The 16,502-nt window shown below is 48.4% G+C and overlaps 10 non-coding genes across 10 annotated transcripts; all 10 read left to right on the forward strand.

The window, feature by feature from the left end:
* Nucleotides 1-406: 406 nt before the first annotated feature.
* Nucleotides 407-478, forward strand: TRNAM-CAU (transfer RNA methionine (anticodon CAU)). The gene has a single exon. It is a non-coding gene; the product is annotated as a tRNA-Met (tRNA).
* Nucleotides 479-754: 276 nt separating this feature from the next.
* TRNAM-CAU (transfer RNA methionine (anticodon CAU)) lies at nt 755-826 on the forward strand. Its single transcript has one exon. It is a non-coding gene; the product is annotated as a tRNA-Met (tRNA).
* A 2,286-nt stretch (nt 827-3,112) lies between these two features.
* On the forward strand, nt 3,113-3,184 carry TRNAM-CAU (transfer RNA methionine (anticodon CAU)). The gene has a single exon. It is a non-coding gene; the product is annotated as a tRNA-Met (tRNA).
* Nucleotides 3,185-3,286: 102 nt separating this feature from the next.
* TRNAM-CAU (transfer RNA methionine (anticodon CAU)) lies at nt 3,287-3,358 on the forward strand. Its single transcript has one exon. It is a non-coding gene; the product is annotated as a tRNA-Met (tRNA).
* A 317-nt stretch (nt 3,359-3,675) lies between these two features.
* On the forward strand, nt 3,676-3,747 carry TRNAM-CAU (transfer RNA methionine (anticodon CAU)). The gene has a single exon. It is a non-coding gene; the product is annotated as a tRNA-Met (tRNA).
* Nucleotides 3,748-3,849: 102 nt separating this feature from the next.
* TRNAM-CAU (transfer RNA methionine (anticodon CAU)) lies at nt 3,850-3,921 on the forward strand. The gene has a single exon. It is a non-coding gene; the product is annotated as a tRNA-Met (tRNA).
* A 6,764-nt stretch (nt 3,922-10,685) lies between these two features.
* On the forward strand, nt 10,686-10,757 carry TRNAM-CAU (transfer RNA methionine (anticodon CAU)). The gene has a single exon. It is a non-coding gene; the product is annotated as a tRNA-Met (tRNA).
* A 102-nt stretch (nt 10,758-10,859) lies between these two features.
* TRNAM-CAU (transfer RNA methionine (anticodon CAU)) lies at nt 10,860-10,931 on the forward strand. The gene has a single exon. It is a non-coding gene; the product is annotated as a tRNA-Met (tRNA).
* A 102-nt stretch (nt 10,932-11,033) lies between these two features.
* Nucleotides 11,034-11,105, forward strand: TRNAI-UAU (transfer RNA isoleucine (anticodon UAU)). The gene has a single exon. It is a non-coding gene; the product is annotated as a tRNA-Ile (tRNA).
* Nucleotides 11,106-11,208: 103 nt separating this feature from the next.
* TRNAM-CAU (transfer RNA methionine (anticodon CAU)) lies at nt 11,209-11,280 on the forward strand. Its single transcript has one exon. It is a non-coding gene; the product is annotated as a tRNA-Met (tRNA).
* The last annotated feature ends 5,222 nt before the right edge of the window (nt 11,281-16,502 follow it).

A 16,502-nucleotide genomic window follows, 5' to 3' on the forward strand; every position in this document is an offset into this window, starting at 1 on the left:
TTGAATCTGTACTACAATTTGCATTCTAATATAGGGTACGTTGCAGTGCAGTGCAATCAGCAGAGTGGCGCAGTGGAAGCGTGCTGGGCCCATAATCCAGAGGTCCGTGGTTAGAAACCACGCTCTGCTATTGTTTTGGTTTTTTCCTTGTATCCTCTTTTTTCAACAGTAGGATTGAATCTGTACTACAATTTGCATTCTAATATAGGGTACGTTGCAGTGCAGTGCAATCAGCAGAGTGGCGCAGTGGAAGCGTGCTGGGCCCATAATCCAGAGGTCCGTGGTTAGAAACCACGCTCTGCTATTGTTTTGGTTTTTTCCTTGTATCCTCTTTTTTCAACAGTAGGATTGAATCTGTACTACAATTTGCATTCTAATATAGGGTACGTTGCAGTGCAGTGCAATCAGCAGAGTGGCGCAGTGGAAGCGTGCTGGGCCCATAACCCAGAGGTCCGTGGTTAGAAACCACGCTCTGCTATTGTTTTGGTTTTTTCCTTGTATCCTCTTTTTTCAACAGTAGGATTGAATCTGTACTACAATTTGCATTCTAATATAGGGTACGTTGCAGTGCAGTGCAATCAGCAGAGTGGCGCAGTGGAAGCGTGCTGGGCCCATAATCCAGAGGTCCGTGGTTAGAAACCACGCTCTGCTATTGTTTTGGTTTTTTCCTTGTATCCTCTTTTTTCAACAGTAGGATTGAATCTGTACTACAATTTGCATTCTAATATAGGGTACGTTGCAGTGCAGTGCAATCAGCAGAGTGGCGCAGTGGAAGCGTGCTGGGCCCATAACCCAGAGGTCCGTGGTTAGAAACCACGCTCTGCTATTGTTTTGGTTTTTTCCTTGTATCCTCTTTTTTCAACAGTAGGATTGAATCTGTACTACAATTTGCATTCTAATATAGGGTACGTTGCAGTGCAGCGCAATCAGCAGAGTGGCGCAGTGAAAATTTTCATCATTATCTTATAGTCTCCATTTGTGAGGCAAATTGGACGGTAAGAAGTTACTCTGCGCAATACAGAGGGGTCTTCTGATTTCGGTATAAGAACAGTGTGGCAGGATGTGAAGGAAGGCGGCAGTACATTGAGTTCGAATGCCTCATTATAGACAGCAGCTAAAACTGGTGAAATTGTTCTTTTTAGACGTTTATAAAAGGCTGAGGTCAGACCATCCGGGCCCGGAGACTTCCCCGGCTGCAAGCTTTCAATAGCGTTTTTCACCTCCTCTAATAAGCGATTGCAGACAGTCATTACTGACCTGGTGGGGCCGCATCAAACGTGCGGTATTAAAGGCCGATCTATTTTCTCAAATATACATGTAGCGGGTAGTATCCTTGAGTGCTGCGACGCAATGGGCACACAAGTGGCAATTATCCAAATTGATCTGGAGAAAGCTTTCGATAGGGCGCCTCATGGAATTCTTCTTTGAATTCTAGATCATGTGAATGTGGGTAGAATTATTCGAGGCGGGGTCGCCATGGCGTACCAGGATTGCACGACAAGTCTAATTGTCAACAAGGTTTGGTTCACGCATTCCAGTCAAACGCTCGGTGCGCCAGGGTTGCCCTCTTTCGCCACTGTTGTTTTGTTTGTATATAGAGTCATTTTGTTTGAGCGTGATACAGAGCGATTGTATGCGCAGTTTTAAACTACATCAGTTAGAAGTCCGACTGTTGGCTTATGCGGATGATATAGCCATGTTTTGTAATGATTACGACAGTGTAACACAGGCTGTTAAGTGTGTTAAAAGTTTTTGTGCGGCCAGTGGCAGCGCGGTAAACTGGAGTAAGTGCCTGGGATTCTGGCACGGGGATTACCCGGAGGCCCCAGACACTTTTGCCAACATGAGTTTTACTACGACTCCTGTTAAATACTTGGGAGTTCCTCTTGAGTGTTACAAAGACAGCGAGGCCTACTGGAGGAGTGAAGTGGATAAAATGAGGGAAAGAGTGAATAAATGGAATGGGTGGAATTGGTCAATGTTCTCGAGAGCCTCAATTTGCAACATATTTTTAGTGAGCAAACTTTGGTATGTCCTTCAAGTCTTGCATTGCTCCAGGGTTCATATCCAAAAATTTCATCGGGTGTTTGCAGTGTTCGTGTGGGCATCTTCCTGGGAAAGATCAAGCCGCACCAATTTATTTCTACGAGTTCGAAATGGAGGACTCAGTTTGTCACATTTGTTTTTGAGACAGGTTGTCAATCGGTATTTATTTCTTCGGGACGTTAAGCACCCGTTTCTACACACTGTCTGTCAACTTCGCCTGGGGAAGCACTTGCCTAATATGGTTGTCTCTGCTGGCAGTATGCCCGGTGGAGTGCATGGTTTTCTACGCGAAGTTGTGGTTTCATGTAGGTTTTTGATGGCGCGGTTTTCACTCCAATACCTGAGTGAAGTCAACCGGAAAAAACTGTATAAAGACCTCTGTAGTGTGGTTCTCCCCGTGCCTTTATATCGGTCCCTTTACAGGGAAGGTATAGGTAACAAGGTACTAAAGCGTGTTAAGCCAATGTTAGTCCCGTCTGGTGTTAAGACTTTCTTTTTCAAATTACACACTGGAACTCTGACTGTCAAACCGTGGATGGCTGAAAAAGGTTTTTTTGCTCCCTGGGGTACTCACTGTATAATATGCAGAAAGGAGGAGACAATTGAGCATGTGTTCCTTGAATGCTGGGATGCTGTGTTCCATTGGGATGTGCTTCAGCGCACAATCAAAAAAGAATTTCCGCTTGATGGGTACGGAATTCGCTACTTGCCAATTGAAAGTGATGACGGTACCCCATTTGATTTGATCATGCTAATAGCCCTACACAGTATTTGGAAATGCAGAATGGCAGTAAGGCACGCCGATCTCGATGCAACACCGGCACGTCAATATTTCAAAGAAAGCATAAGCAACTTTGTTCAGGAGAAAAAGATGCTGGAATGTAGTCCAGAGTGGCTGTCTCGTGTTGAGTTATTATTGGCGATGAAGGAATTTTAGCATGAGCGTGACCGCACAAGCTGAGCGGCCGTTGTTTTAACAAAGATGTTGATTGTGTTTTAGTTCTTATGTATGAATATGTGCTTTCTTTTCATGTGGGTCAAAATACCGGCAATAAAGAAAAAAAAAAGCAGAGTGGCGCAGTGGAAGCGTGCTGGGCCCATAACCCAGAGGTCCGTGGATCGAAACCACGCTCTGCTATTGTTTTGGTTTTTTTCTTCTATCCTCTTTTTTCAACAGTAGGATTCAATCTGTACTACAATTTGCATTCTAATATAGGGTACGTTGCAGTGCAGCGCAATCAGCAGAGTGGCGCAGTGGAAGCGTGCTGGGCCCATAACCCAGAGGTCCGTGGTTAGAAACCACGCTCTGCTATTGTTTTGGTTTTTTCCTTGTATCCTCTTTTTTCAACAGTAGGATTGAATCTGTACTACAATTTGCATTCTAATATAGGGTACGTTGCAGTGCAGCGCAATCAGTAGAGTGGCGCAGTGGAAAGCAGCTGCGGAGCCTCCCGAGTGGCTCTCGAGGCTAGAGCCGCTCTGTATGCTTCGTGAACTTTAGTATGACGAAGCCAGACTCATGATGGCTGACCACGACAGTGTCGTATGTACATAGCGTTTTGTGTGTTTTTTGTTGAGTGTTTTTTGTGTAAATGTTATGTGTCGCAGCCAGGCAATAAAGAAAAAAAAAGCAGAGTGGCGCAGTGGAAGCGTGCTGGGCCCATAACCCAGAGGTCCGTGGATCGAAACCACGCTCTGCTATTGTTTTGGTTTTTTCCTTGTATCCTCTTTTTTCAACAGTAGGATTGTATCTGTACTACAATTTGCATTCTAATATAGGGTACGTTGCAGTGCAGCGCAATCAGCAGAGTGGCGCAGTGGAAGCGTGCTGGGCCCATAACCCAGAGGTCCGTGGATCGAAACCACGCTCTGCTATTGTTTTGGTTTTTTCCTTGTATCCTCTTTTTTCAACAGTAGGATTGAATCTGTACTACAATTTGCATTCTAATATAGGGTACGTTGCAGTGCAGCGCAATCAGCAGAGTGGTGCTCGATGCTTATCGCGAAAGCGAGGAGTATTGGAAACAGCAAACGAAAGAAGCACGTGACACAGCTGGAAAATGGAAAGGCACCAATCTCTCCATTTTCGCCAGAGCTACAGTCTGCAACCTGTTTTTTATTAGCAAGCTCTGGTATGTGATGGAGGTTTTGCATTGCTCTCGGGTGCACATTCAGAACTTACACCGGATTTTTGCCGTCTTTATATGGGCTTCCGAATGGGAACGTTGCAGCCGAACGAACCTGTTCCGGCGGGTAAAAGACGGGGGGTTGGGGCTAGGGCACCTCTTTTTAAGGCAGCTGGTGAACCGTTTTTTGTTTTTTCGCGACGTCTCAGACCCATTCTTGCGCACCGTGTGCCAGGTGAGGCTGCGGCGATTGCTGCCCGAGTTTGTTGTTACCACAGAAGAGCTCTCGGGTGGAATTTTTGGTTACTACAAAGAGATTGTAGCAAGTGCTAGGTTTCTTTCAGCGCGTTTTTCTAGTGATTATTTGTATAAAACTAAAAGAAAGAAGTTGTACCATGATCTTTGTGATATTGTTTTCCCAGAACCTATGTACAGGGCCTTGTACAGTGGAGGTCCTGGAGCTGATGTTTTAAAAAGGGTAAAGAAAATGCAGGTGCCACCAGGAGTAAAGACCTTCTTTTTTAAATTACACACCGGGACACTCCCAGTTAAAAAGTTTTTGGAAGGAAAGGATTTTTTTTTACCGTGGGGATCGAACTGCTTAATTTGTAAACAGCCCGAAACAATAGACCATGTTTTTTTGCATTGCTGGGAAGGGGTTTATTTTTGGGATGTGTTACAAAGGACAATAAAGAAAGAGCTACCACTTGACGCGCAGGGAATTCGTTATTTACGCACAGACAATGAGGATGGGGTACCATTTGATCTCATAATGCTCTTGGGCCTCCACAGTATATGGCGCTCCAGAATGGCAGGCTATTATTGTGACAAAGACGCACGACCTGCCCGAATTTATTTTCGGGAAAGAATGGACTGCTTTCTGGCCATCCAGAAAGCAGCTGCGGAGCCTCCCGAGTGGCTCTCGAGGCTAGAGCCGCTCTGTATGCTCCGTGAATTTTAGTATGACGAAGCCAGACTCATGATGGCTGACCACGACAGTGTCGTATGTACATAGCGTTTTGTGTGTTTTTTGTGTAAATGTTATGAGTCAAAGCCAGGCAATAAAGAAAAAAAAAGCAGAGTGGTGCAGTGGAAGCGTGCTGGGCCCATAACCCAGAGGTCCGTGGATCGAAACCACGCTCTGCTATTGTTTTGGTTTTTTTCTTCTATCCTCTTTTTTCAACAGTAGGATTCAATCTGTACTACAATTTGCATTCTAATATAGGGTACGTTGCAGTGCAGCGCAATCAGCAGAGTGGCGCAGTGGAACCATGCTGGGCCCATAACCCAGAGGTCCGTGGATCGAAACCACGCTCTGCTATTGTTTTGGTTTTTTTCTTCTATCCTCTTTTTTCAACAGTAGGATTGAATCTGTACTACAATTTGCATTTTAATATAGGGTACGTTGCAGTGCAGCGCAATCAGCAGAGTGGCGCAGTGGGATTCGACTTCCGGCCACCGAGCGTGACGGACGTGCGATGACGGGCTCCGTTGGAGCAGCTACAGCGGTCATGTCTGGCCGCGGAAACAGGGCTTTTGCCTCGGATGAAGAGTATCAGGTGATTCTGCCTACCCTTCCTACAGGACGTGTTGTGTTGAACACAGTTTTTTTGCACGCTGACGTGCGGGCCCGTCCTTATCGGGTCGAAGATTTCAGGGATGCGCTGGCTCAGCTGATGCTGCTCCCCGAGGTTATCGCCTTGGGGGCGTATCGCATGAGCCATGTATGGGCTGTTACTTTCGCGAGTGCTGAGGCGGTGACGAAAATTCTTTCTGCCGGTGCACTGAAAGTCAAGGACCGCCGCTGTCTCGTCATCGACCCGGCAAACCAGGACGTCCGCGTCAAGCTACACTGGTTGCTGCACAACGTGCCCGACGAAGACGTGAGGGTAGCCTTTGCTCCGTACGGCAAGGTGAGCGAAGTCTCCAAGGAGCGGTGGCGCGTCCAGGGTGTCGCCAGCAAGGGGTCGACGACACGCTTGGTTTCATTGAAAATGAATCCTGGCGTGAAGCTGGAAGACCTCCCTCACGAAGTCAGGGTTGGCGGTGAGCTGGCTCTCGTGGTTGTACCGGGCAGAGCTCCGCTGTGTCTGCGCTGCCACGGTACTGGGCACATTCGCCGTGAGTGCAAGGTTCCACGATGCGGCGCCTGTCGTCGCTACGGGCACGAAGAAAGCAGCTGCGTACGCACGTACGCGAGTGCTGCCGTCCCAGTCAACACTGACATTTCGTCCGAACTTGTCATGGACGAGGCTGACGCGGAAGACGCTGCAGCAGAGGCAGGGGACAGCGTGGAGAAGGCCCCTGCTGTGCCCCCTACGGAAATATCCACAAGCGTAGAGGAGCCCAGCAGTAAGCGGCAGCAACAGGTAGCGCAGCCTGCAGAAGTCAAGGCGCCAACGGACGAAGTCTTGAGCAGTGGGGCGTCAGCTCCCGTCGTTCCCCAGCATGGTGACAGCATGGAAGTGTCACATGCATCAACCAGCAACCAAGCAGGGAAGCGACCGCACGAGCACAGTGCGAATGGAGAGCCCAAAGTGAGCGAAGGCGACGAGCCGCCGCAGAAGACTGTTGGTGTCAGGCGACCGACGTTGAAACCGCGGCCGAATGTACAGGCCGATCAACGAGCGGCGGCTAAGCCGCCGCCTTAGTTGGAGTGAGTGCCCTGTGAGTGGTTTCTGTGGGCGTGAGATGGCCTTTTTCGGTAACAGACTGCATGGGCTGATTTTCCAGTCCATACGCAAGAGGCACTTGTGCAAGAGACTTTGGATTACCGGCACCGCACCCATCGAGCACCTCAGACTAGGCAAGTCACCCGCACCGTCGCCTTGTGTCCCGAGGTATGCACCATATGGCTCCTGTACCTAAACTAGATGGCTTCTACACCTCTTAGAGCGTTGCGCATTGCAACAATTAATGTCAGGGGACTGGCTTCCAAGAAGCGTCAGTACCAGCTGAGCCGGCTGTTCGTTGATAATGACCTAGACATAATAGCCGTACAGGAGACGAAAGTCGAAAGACAGGAACAGGCGGACCTTATGGTGCAGCCTTTTACGGCACGCTACAATGTTTGTGTGTGCCATTCTTCTGGCACATCGGGCGGTTGTGCTGTATTTATTAGGAACTCTCTGGGGATTGTCGAGCAGAATTTAACTGTGTGTCAAACTGGCCGTTTGGTTGTAGTGGATTTTTTTTATTGCAATTTGCTATGGAGAGTCATATGCGTGTATGCTCCTAACAGGGAGAACGAGCGCAAGGAATTTTTTGAGCGCGTTGAACAATATGTGTGCTGTGAGCGGTTAATTGTGCTTTTGGGCGACTTTAACTGCGTTTGTAAAGCAGAGGATAGAATTACAAAAAGACTCCTTCGTGACAAAAGTGCGGAATTGTTGAATTCGATTGTGCAAGAAAATGGTTTAGATGATGTTGCTGAAGTTCTTTCGGTAGCGCCGCATTTTACTCACTTCCAGGGTGAAAGTCACGCGAGACTTGACAGAGCGTATGTGTCGCTTGATCTGATTCCTTTGTGCAATAGCTACGAGGTAAAACACATGTCTTTTACCGACCACAGCTTAGTTACGTTTACCCTGGGGAACAAAGACAAGAAATCTCGTTTCTCGTGGGACCTGTGGAAGTTTAACGCACAGTTACTCGAGGATGAACGCTTTGACATTAAAGTTAATGAATGCATTAAAGCATTGCTATCAGCAGAGCCTGGGAACTGGGTAATTAGGTGGGAAGATTTCAAAGAACAAGTGAAAATAAACGCGATTGAAAGGGCAAGCATCATATGCCACGATAAACGTGTTAAAGAAAAAGAACTACATTGCCAACTTGACTTGCTCGTAAGCCTGGAAAGTTCCCAGCCGGGAAGATATAAGAAAGAAATAAGAGATACAAAAAGTAAACTTGAGATTATCGAAAAAGACAAGTATACAGCTGCCATGATACGGGCCCGTGCTGAACGTCTCTGGCTTGACCAAGTACCTACTAAACGCTCGCTTAGTGACGAAAAGAAGTACGCGACTCAGAACGAAGTAAGACAAATCAGGTACAGAAACGAGGTAACGAATGATAGCAAAGTGATTCAGTTGGCGTTTGTTGAGCAGTATCGGGAATTGCTTGGGCGGCGACGGCTTGAAGAAGAGGGGTTTGCAAACACGTTCTTGTCCCGTATGCCAAAACTAGGAGACGATATAAAACAAGGGCTGGAGGTACCAATCAGCGTAAGCGAAGTGGGAAGAGCAATCGAAGAGCTGAGTGCCGGAAAATCTCCCGGTCCTGACGGCTTAGGTAGTGAATTTTATAAGAAGTTCAAAGCCGAACTCACCCAAGCTCTCCACTGCGTCTTCACCGAAATTTATGAGACAAAGAAAATGCCACCATCATTTAAAACAGCACACGTGGTTTTAATACCCAAGAGTGAGGACCAGGCTAAACTTCTGTCCGTTGGGGCTTATCGGCCGATAAGCCTAACCAACGTTGACTATAAAGTGTTTATGAAGATTCTTGCCAACAGACTGCAAAAGGTCATAAAGGACCTTGTAGGGCCCCACCAAACGTGCGGTATTAAAGGTCGCACCATTGGAACAAATGTGCACATTGCTAGAGCTGTTCTTGAATGCTGCGATGCCTTCGGGGGCCGAGTTGCCATGATACAGCTTGACCTTGCAAAGGCCTTCGATCGAGTGTCGCACGACATTCTTTTCGCCATTCTAGAATATGCCAACGTCGGCTCTGTGATAATACAAGGTGTACAGATGGCGTACGACAACTGTGTTACCCGAATTATAGTGAACAAACAGCTGACTGAACCTGTACCTGTGTGTTCTTCGGTCAGGCAGGGTTGCCCGCTCTCGCCTTTGCTCTTTGCGATCTACCTTGAGCCTTTTCTGTTATCACTGTTGCACAATGATGGGATCTGTGGTTTCACTCTTCTGTCGGCGCAAGTAAAAGTGCTTGCTTACGCTGATGATATTGCTGTTTTTTGCGCGGATCAAGAAAGCGTTAAAGAAGTCGTGAAAGTTGCGGGGGAATATTGCAAAAAGACTGGGTCCGAAATTAACTGGGATAAGTGCATAGGTTTTTGGCACGGTGATTGGGACAGCACACCTGCCGTGTTTGCTAACATGAAATGGACGACCGCCCCTGCGAAGTACTTGGGGGTACCCTTGGAGCACTATAAAAGCAGTACGGAGTTGTGGGGTGAGATAACGCAGAGTGCAAGGAGAAAAGCGGATGGCTGGAAAGGACGTGACCTTTCTGTTTTCGCGCGCGCAAGTGTGTGCAATGTATTTTTAATAGCCAGAATTTGGTATATATTGCAGTTCGTGCTCATTACCCGAGCAAACCTGCAGAAGCTGCATAGAGTGTTTGCTGTCTTTATTTGGAGCTGAAATTGGGAGCGAACAAGTCGAGTTAATCTCTTCCTTCCGGTCAAAAGGGGCGGCCTTGGTCTTTCTAATTTGTTTCTGAAGCAAGTTGTCTCAAGATTTTTGTTTCTACGTGATCAAACCGATCCCTTGTTGCGCACAATGTTGCAGGTGCGCTTAGGCAACGTGTTGCCGGAATTTGTTGTGTCCAGTTACCCGGCCACGAATCGTGCTGTAACAGGTTTTTTTGCGTGAAGTTGTGGCAGCCTTTCGCACTTTGAGCGCTCACTTTTCTACACAGTATCTATCTGCTGTACCCAGGAAAAAACTGTACAAAGATTTGCTAGATATATTTATACCTACTCCCTTATACCGTTCCTTTTGCTGCGGAGGCCCAGGCAAAGATGTGTTAAAGCGAGTTAAGAAGATGCCGGTAAGACCGACTGTCAAATCCTTTTTCTTTAAACTTCATACCGGTACCCTTCCGGTGAAAACATGGCTAAACGATAAAGGCATTTTTGTGCCCTGGACCACCGACTGCATACTCTGCAAAAAACCCGAGACCATCGAACATGTGTTTATCGACTACTGGGACCCGGTTTTCCACTGGGACATCTTGCAAAGAACATTGAAGAAAGAACTACCTGTAACTCCTTATGGCATCCGGTTTCTACCTATAGAAAGTGAGGAGGTTCCTTACGACATGTTTATGCTACTGGGCCTCCACAGCATCTGGAAAACGAGAATGGCGGCCAGGCACGCCGACGCAAATGTGCGACCAGTGAGAGAAAACTTTATAGAAAGTGCAGTTTTCCTGAGAGTTGTTCTCCGCAGTCAACCCCAGCCGCCGGACTGGGTGGCAGTTATGGATGAACTGATTAACATGAAAAAGTTTTAACCCATTGTCTCGGCCAAAGTGTGGCTAGAGATTTTTATGTATTGTTTACCGGTAATAAAGAAAAAAAAAAGCAGAGTGGCGCAGTGGAAGCGTGCTTGGCCCATAACCCAGAGGTCCGTGGATCGAAACCACGCTCTGCTATTGTTTTGGTTTTTTTCTTCTATCCTCTTTTTTCAACAGTAGGATTCAATCTGTACTACAATTTGCATTCTAATATAGGGTACGTTGCAGTGCAGCGCAATCAGCAGAGTGGCGCAGTGGAAGCGTGCTGGGCCCATAACCCAGAGGTCCGTGGATCGAAACCACGCTCTGCTATTGTTTTGGTTTTTTTCTTCTATCCTCTTTTTTCAACAGTAGGATTGAATCTGTACTACAATTTGCATTCTAATATAGGGTACGTTGCAGTGCAGCGCAATCAGCAGAGTGGCGCAGTGGAAGCGTGCTGGGCCCATAACCCAGAGGTCCGTGGTTAGAAACCACGCTCTGCTATTGTTTTGGTTTTTTCCTTGTATCCTCTTTTTTCAACAGTAGGATTGAATCTGTACTACAATTTGCATTCTAATATAGGGTACGTTGCAGTGCAGCGCAATCAGCAGAGTGGCGCAGTGGAAGCGTGCTGGGCCTATAACCCAGAGGTCCGTGGATCGAAACCACGCTCTGCTATTGTTTTGGTTTTTTTTCTTCTATCCTCTTTTTTCAACAGTAGGATTGAATCTGTACTACAATTTGCATTCTAATATAGGGTACGTTGCAGTGCAGCGCAATCAGCAGAGTGGCGCAGTGGAAGCGTGCTGGGCCCATAACCCAGAGGTCCGTGGTTAGAAACCACGCTCTGCTATTGTTTTGGTTTTTTCCTTGTATCCTCTTTTTTCAACAGTAGGATTGAATCTGTACTACAATTTGCATTCTAATATAGGGTACGTTGCAGTGCAGCGCAATCAGCAGAGCGGCGCAGTGGAAGCGTGCTGGGCCCATAACCCAGAGGTCCGTGGATCGAAACCACGCTCTGCTATTGTTTTGGTTTTTTTCTTCTATCCTCTTTTTTCAACAGTAGGATTCAATCTGTACTACAATTTGCATTCTAATATAGGGTACGTTGCAGTGCAGTGCAATCAGCAGAGTGGCGCAGTGGAAGCGTGCTGGGCCCATAACGCAGAGGTCCGTGGATCGAAACCACGCTCTGCTATTGTTTTGGTTTTTTTCTTCTATCCTCTTTTTTCAACAGTAGGATTCAATCTGTACTACAATTTGCATTCTAATATAGGGTACGTTGCAGTGCAGTGCAATCAGCAGAGTGGCGCAGTGGAAGCGTGCTGGGCCCATAACCCAGAGGTCCGTGGTTAGAAATCACGCTCTGCTATTGTTTTGGTTTTTTCCTTGTATCCTCTTTTTTCAACAGTAGGATTGAATCTGTACTACAATTTGCATTCTAATATAGGGTACGTTGCAGTGCAGCGCAATCAGCAGAGTGGCGCAGAGCATTCTACTTCCGGCCACCGAGCGTGACGGACGCAGGATCATGAGCTCCCACGGAGCGGCGATAGCGGCCGTTGCCGGCCGCGGAAACAGGTTTGCCAGCGACGCTGATAAGGATTACGAGATCGTCCTGCCTACCCTGCCTACCGGACGTGCGGTTTTAAACACGGTTTTTCTGCACGGGGACGTGCGTGCGAGACCCTACAGGGTCGAAGACTTCAGGGACGCCCTCGCCAACGCTGGTGCGCTCCCCGACGTCGTGGCGTTGGGGGCGTACCAGATAAACCACGTGTGGGCGGTGACCTTCAGCACCGCTGACGCCGCAAAGAAACTGGCCGCCACGAAGGAGCTGGAAGTCAAGGGACGCCGCTGCACTGTTTTCGATCCAGAAGACCACCAGGTAAAGCTGCGCCTCCACTGGATGCTTCACGGCGTCGCCGACGAGGACATCCGTACGGCATTCGCGGCGTTCGGCAACGTGACCGAGGTCACCCGGGAGCGTTGGCGCGTCGCCGGCTTGAAGGAGAAGGGGTCCATCACGAGGACCGTGCTTCTGAAACTGAAGCCAGGTGTGAAGGTGGACGACCTGCCCCACCAGGTACGAGTCGCTGGCGAGTTGGCTCTCGTGGTGGTTCCCGGGCGGCCGATGCAGTGCCTTCGTTGCGGCGGCACGGGGCACGTTCGCCGCGATTGCAAGGTGCCCAGGTGTTCGAAATGCCGGCGCTATGGACACTCGGAGGCTGACTGCGTTCGTACCTACGCGTCGGCCACCGGGCATGTAGCAGCGAGCGTCTCCGCAGAACTGATGGACGTCGTCGAAGCAGAGGAGGCAGCGAGCGGTGCCGACGACACGGGCAAAGCGGAGGGGGTGGCGGTGCAGCCAGCTGTTGCGAGTAGCAACACCGACACGGCTGTGGCTCAGGAGAGCGGGTCGCCAGCTACTGACCCATCTTCGACGCCTGTGGAAACGCCCAAAGATGGAGCGAGCTCGTCCGTGTACGTGGAACGGAAGGCCGCCAGCGAGAGCCACGACGAAAAGGACGACTCCCGCATGAACGTCGGCGTGACTACACCTGCGAAGCGGCCACACGCCGAGTCCAAGGCCGACGGGGAGAAGGCAGCGGAGCCCAGCGTCGGGGAACCGCCGGCAAAGACGCCCCAAGCACGACGGGCCGGTCTGAGATCGCGCCCAAAAGTTCCGGCTGAGCAGCGTGGCGGCGACAAGGCGCCTCCTGACCAGGAGCACGTGCTCGCGCCGGATGACACCGGCGGCGACGGCATCGTCTAGCGACATGCTAGGCGCGGGAGGTAAGCACCGTGCTTTCGGTCTCTTCTTCCTAAGTTAAAATGGCTTCTGCAACTCCGTTTAAAGTCGCCACCCTAAACGTCAGAGGCCTGGCAGGTAAAAGAAAACAAAGCCAGCTGTACAGACTTATAACGGAGCAAGATATTGATATACTGGCAGTGCAGGAGACTAAAGTCGATGGTGAGGAAGAGACCGGGAGCATGGTGCGACGTTTCACGTCTAGGTATTTTGCCGTCGTTAGCCATGCTGTAGACACATCGGCTGGCTGTATTCTTTTTGTTAAGAAGTTGCCGGGAATAGATGTACACGGTCATCATTCGTGCTTGTCGGGTCGACACGTGTCCATCGATTTTTCGCTCAGTAACATAGACTGGCGCATAGTTTGCCTCTACGCTCCTAATGTGGTTAATGACCGAGCCGCGTTTTTTGAAAGCGTCGAAGAACGGCTTCGCACTGACAGACAGCTGATTGTTATGGGCGATTACAACTGTGTCCTTAGTGCGCGCGACAAGACAAGTATCCGAGGTTTCCGAGACAAAAGCACCGAAGTGTTGTTACGAATGATTGTGAACTGCAACCTCGAGGATGTAGCAGAGTGTCTTGAGGGAACGCGTGCTGTAAGGTACACACGATTCGAGGGCACAAGTCACGCACGGCTAGACCGCATTTATGCATCCGCGGAAACTGTACCTAAATGCAATAGTTATGTAGTTATGCCGGTATCATTTTCTGACCACTGTTTGGTTCAATGCTGCATAGGATTCATTAAGAAGGGGAATGGTTTTTCATGGGAAATGTGGAAGTTGAATGACAAGCTACTTCAGGACGAATTTTATAACAGAGCTGTAAGGGAAGAAGTAGCAAAAATAGAACCAAGTAGCAACATGAGGATATGGCAGCAGTGGGAGCTCACTAAGGAAACTTTAAAATTAAAAGCAATAGAAAGAGCCACTTGTATACGTCATCAAGCAAAACAACAGGAAATTGAGCTAAAGACACTGCTTCAGAAGATGTTAAAACAGGAATGCCGAGCGCCTGGTAAATGGATGGAGGACATAAGAAAAACCAAACAAAAGCTAGAGATAATCGAAGAAGAACGTTATCGGGGAGCGTTGGTGAGGGCAAGGGCAGAAAACATGGCTGCAGGGGAAGCGCCAACGAAACGAGCACTTGGTTTGGAAAAAACCCGTGCCGAAAGAAATCACATTAACGAAATAGAATGGGGAGGTGTTTCAAAACCGTACATCGATCACATCAAAGGAGCCTTTTTCGAGCATTACCAGGCGCTCTTCGCATGGCACCCGGTAGATGTTATCACATTTAAGGAGGCGTTTCTAGCCGAGATGCCGCGTCTGGATGACGAAACTAAAGACAGATTAGAACAGCAGATAAATCAAGAGGAAGTCGAGCAAGCAATAGATAGTTTAAACCCAGGAAAGTCGCCTGGACCGGACGGGTTCAGCGCGGCATTCTACAAAGAATTTAAACATGTAATTTCCCCGGTCTTGAGGGTAATCTTTAACGAAGCCTTTAAAGTCAAAGCACTGCCTCCGTCCTATGGGTCGTCCCATACTGTGCTGATTCCCAAAACAGACGACACAGACAGATTACGACTGGTGACAGCATACCGACCGATAGCACTCACTAATGTTGAGTACAAAATTTTTATGAAGATTTTGGCGCGAAGGCTGCAGACCGTGATTCATCACTTAGTTGGTCCGCATCAGACCTGCGGGATTAAAGGGCGGTCTATTTTTACAAATATTCACGTTGCGCGCAGTGTCTTAGAAACCTGTGATGACACAAATGGTCAGGTGGCTATTCTCCAGATCGATTTAGAAAAGGCTTTTGACTGCGTTGCCCATGAACTTTTGTTTGCAGTATTAAGCCATGTTAACGTTGGTTCTGTTATTCGCGAGGGTGTGGCCCTGGCGTACCGGAACTGCACGACGAAATTGATCGTTAACAAGAGTCTGGGGGCCCCCATTAGCGTGCAGCGTTCGGTGCGCCAGGGCTGTCCCCTCAGCCCCCTTTTATTTTGTATTTATGTGGAGACCCTTTGTTTGAAGCTACTGAAAAACAGAAGTATTACCGGATTCAGTTTACAAGCAGCCGAAGTAAAGGTTCTGGCGTACGCTGATGACATTGCTGTGTTTGCCGTTGACGAGGGAGGCATAAGCGAGGCCGTTCAATGTGTACGAGATTTCAGCCAAGTTACTGGAAGCGGGGTTAACTGGTCGAAGTGCCTCGGACTTTGGCATGGAAGGTGGGCATCTACGCCGGAGCGGTTTGCCAGCGTGCCTTGGACGACGACGCCAGATAAATACTTGGGCGTTCCACTCGCTGCTTACCGTGACAGTGAACAGTATTGGACAGGACAGATTAAAGAGATACGGGAAAGAGCTGATAAGTGGAAAGGAACGACCTTGTCCATTTTCGCCAGAGCCACTGTTTGCAACTTGTTCTTTATCAGCAGGCTCTGGTACGTCATGCAGGTGTTGCACTATTCACGGTTAAGTATTCAAAAGCTACACCGAATTTTCGCCATCTTTGTCTGGTCGTCTGAATGGGAGCGCTGCAGCCGGACCAACCTGTTCCGACGGGTTCAAGACGGCGGGCTGGGACTGGGCCATTTGTTTTTGAGACAGCTGGTCAATCGTTTTTTGTTTCTTCGGGACACAAGAGACCCGTTTTTGCGTACCGTATGCCAAGTTAGGCTGCGGCATCTGCTTCCAGAGTACATAGTCGGAACTGCTGACGTTTACAGTAGGGTCACCGGTTTTTACCGGGAAATCGTAGCCAGTGTAAGGTTTCTTTCCGCGCGGTTTTCAAATGACTTTCTGTCGACTGTGAAACGAAAGAAACTGTACCGTGCTTTGTGCGATGTAGTTTTCCCGGTGCCCTTGTACAGGGCCTTGTACAGTGGAGGCCAAGGCAAAGATGTTTTAAAGAGAGTTAAAAACATGCAGGTGCCATCAGGAACCAAAACCTTCTTTTTTAAGCTGCACACCGGAACCTTACCGGTTAAAAAAGTTTTAGAGGGAAAGGAATTATTTTTACCCTGGGGTTCTCACTGTTTAATTTGCAGAAAGCCTGAAACAATAGACCATGTATTTTTACACTGTTGGGAAGGGGTTTATTTTTGGGATGTATTACAGCGAACCTTAAAGAAAGAATTTCCACTAGAACCGTATGGCATCCGTTACTTATGTGTTGAAAATGAGGATGGGGTGCCTTATGATTTAATAATGCTGACAGGCCTCCACTGTATATGGCGC

Source organism: Amblyomma americanum, chromosome 3 (assembly GCF_052857255.1).
Source record: "Amblyomma americanum isolate KBUSLIRL-KWMA chromosome 3, ASM5285725v1, whole genome shotgun sequence".
In the NCBI taxonomy this organism is placed as follows: Eukaryota; Metazoa; Arthropoda; class Arachnida; order Ixodida; family Ixodidae; genus Amblyomma; species Amblyomma americanum.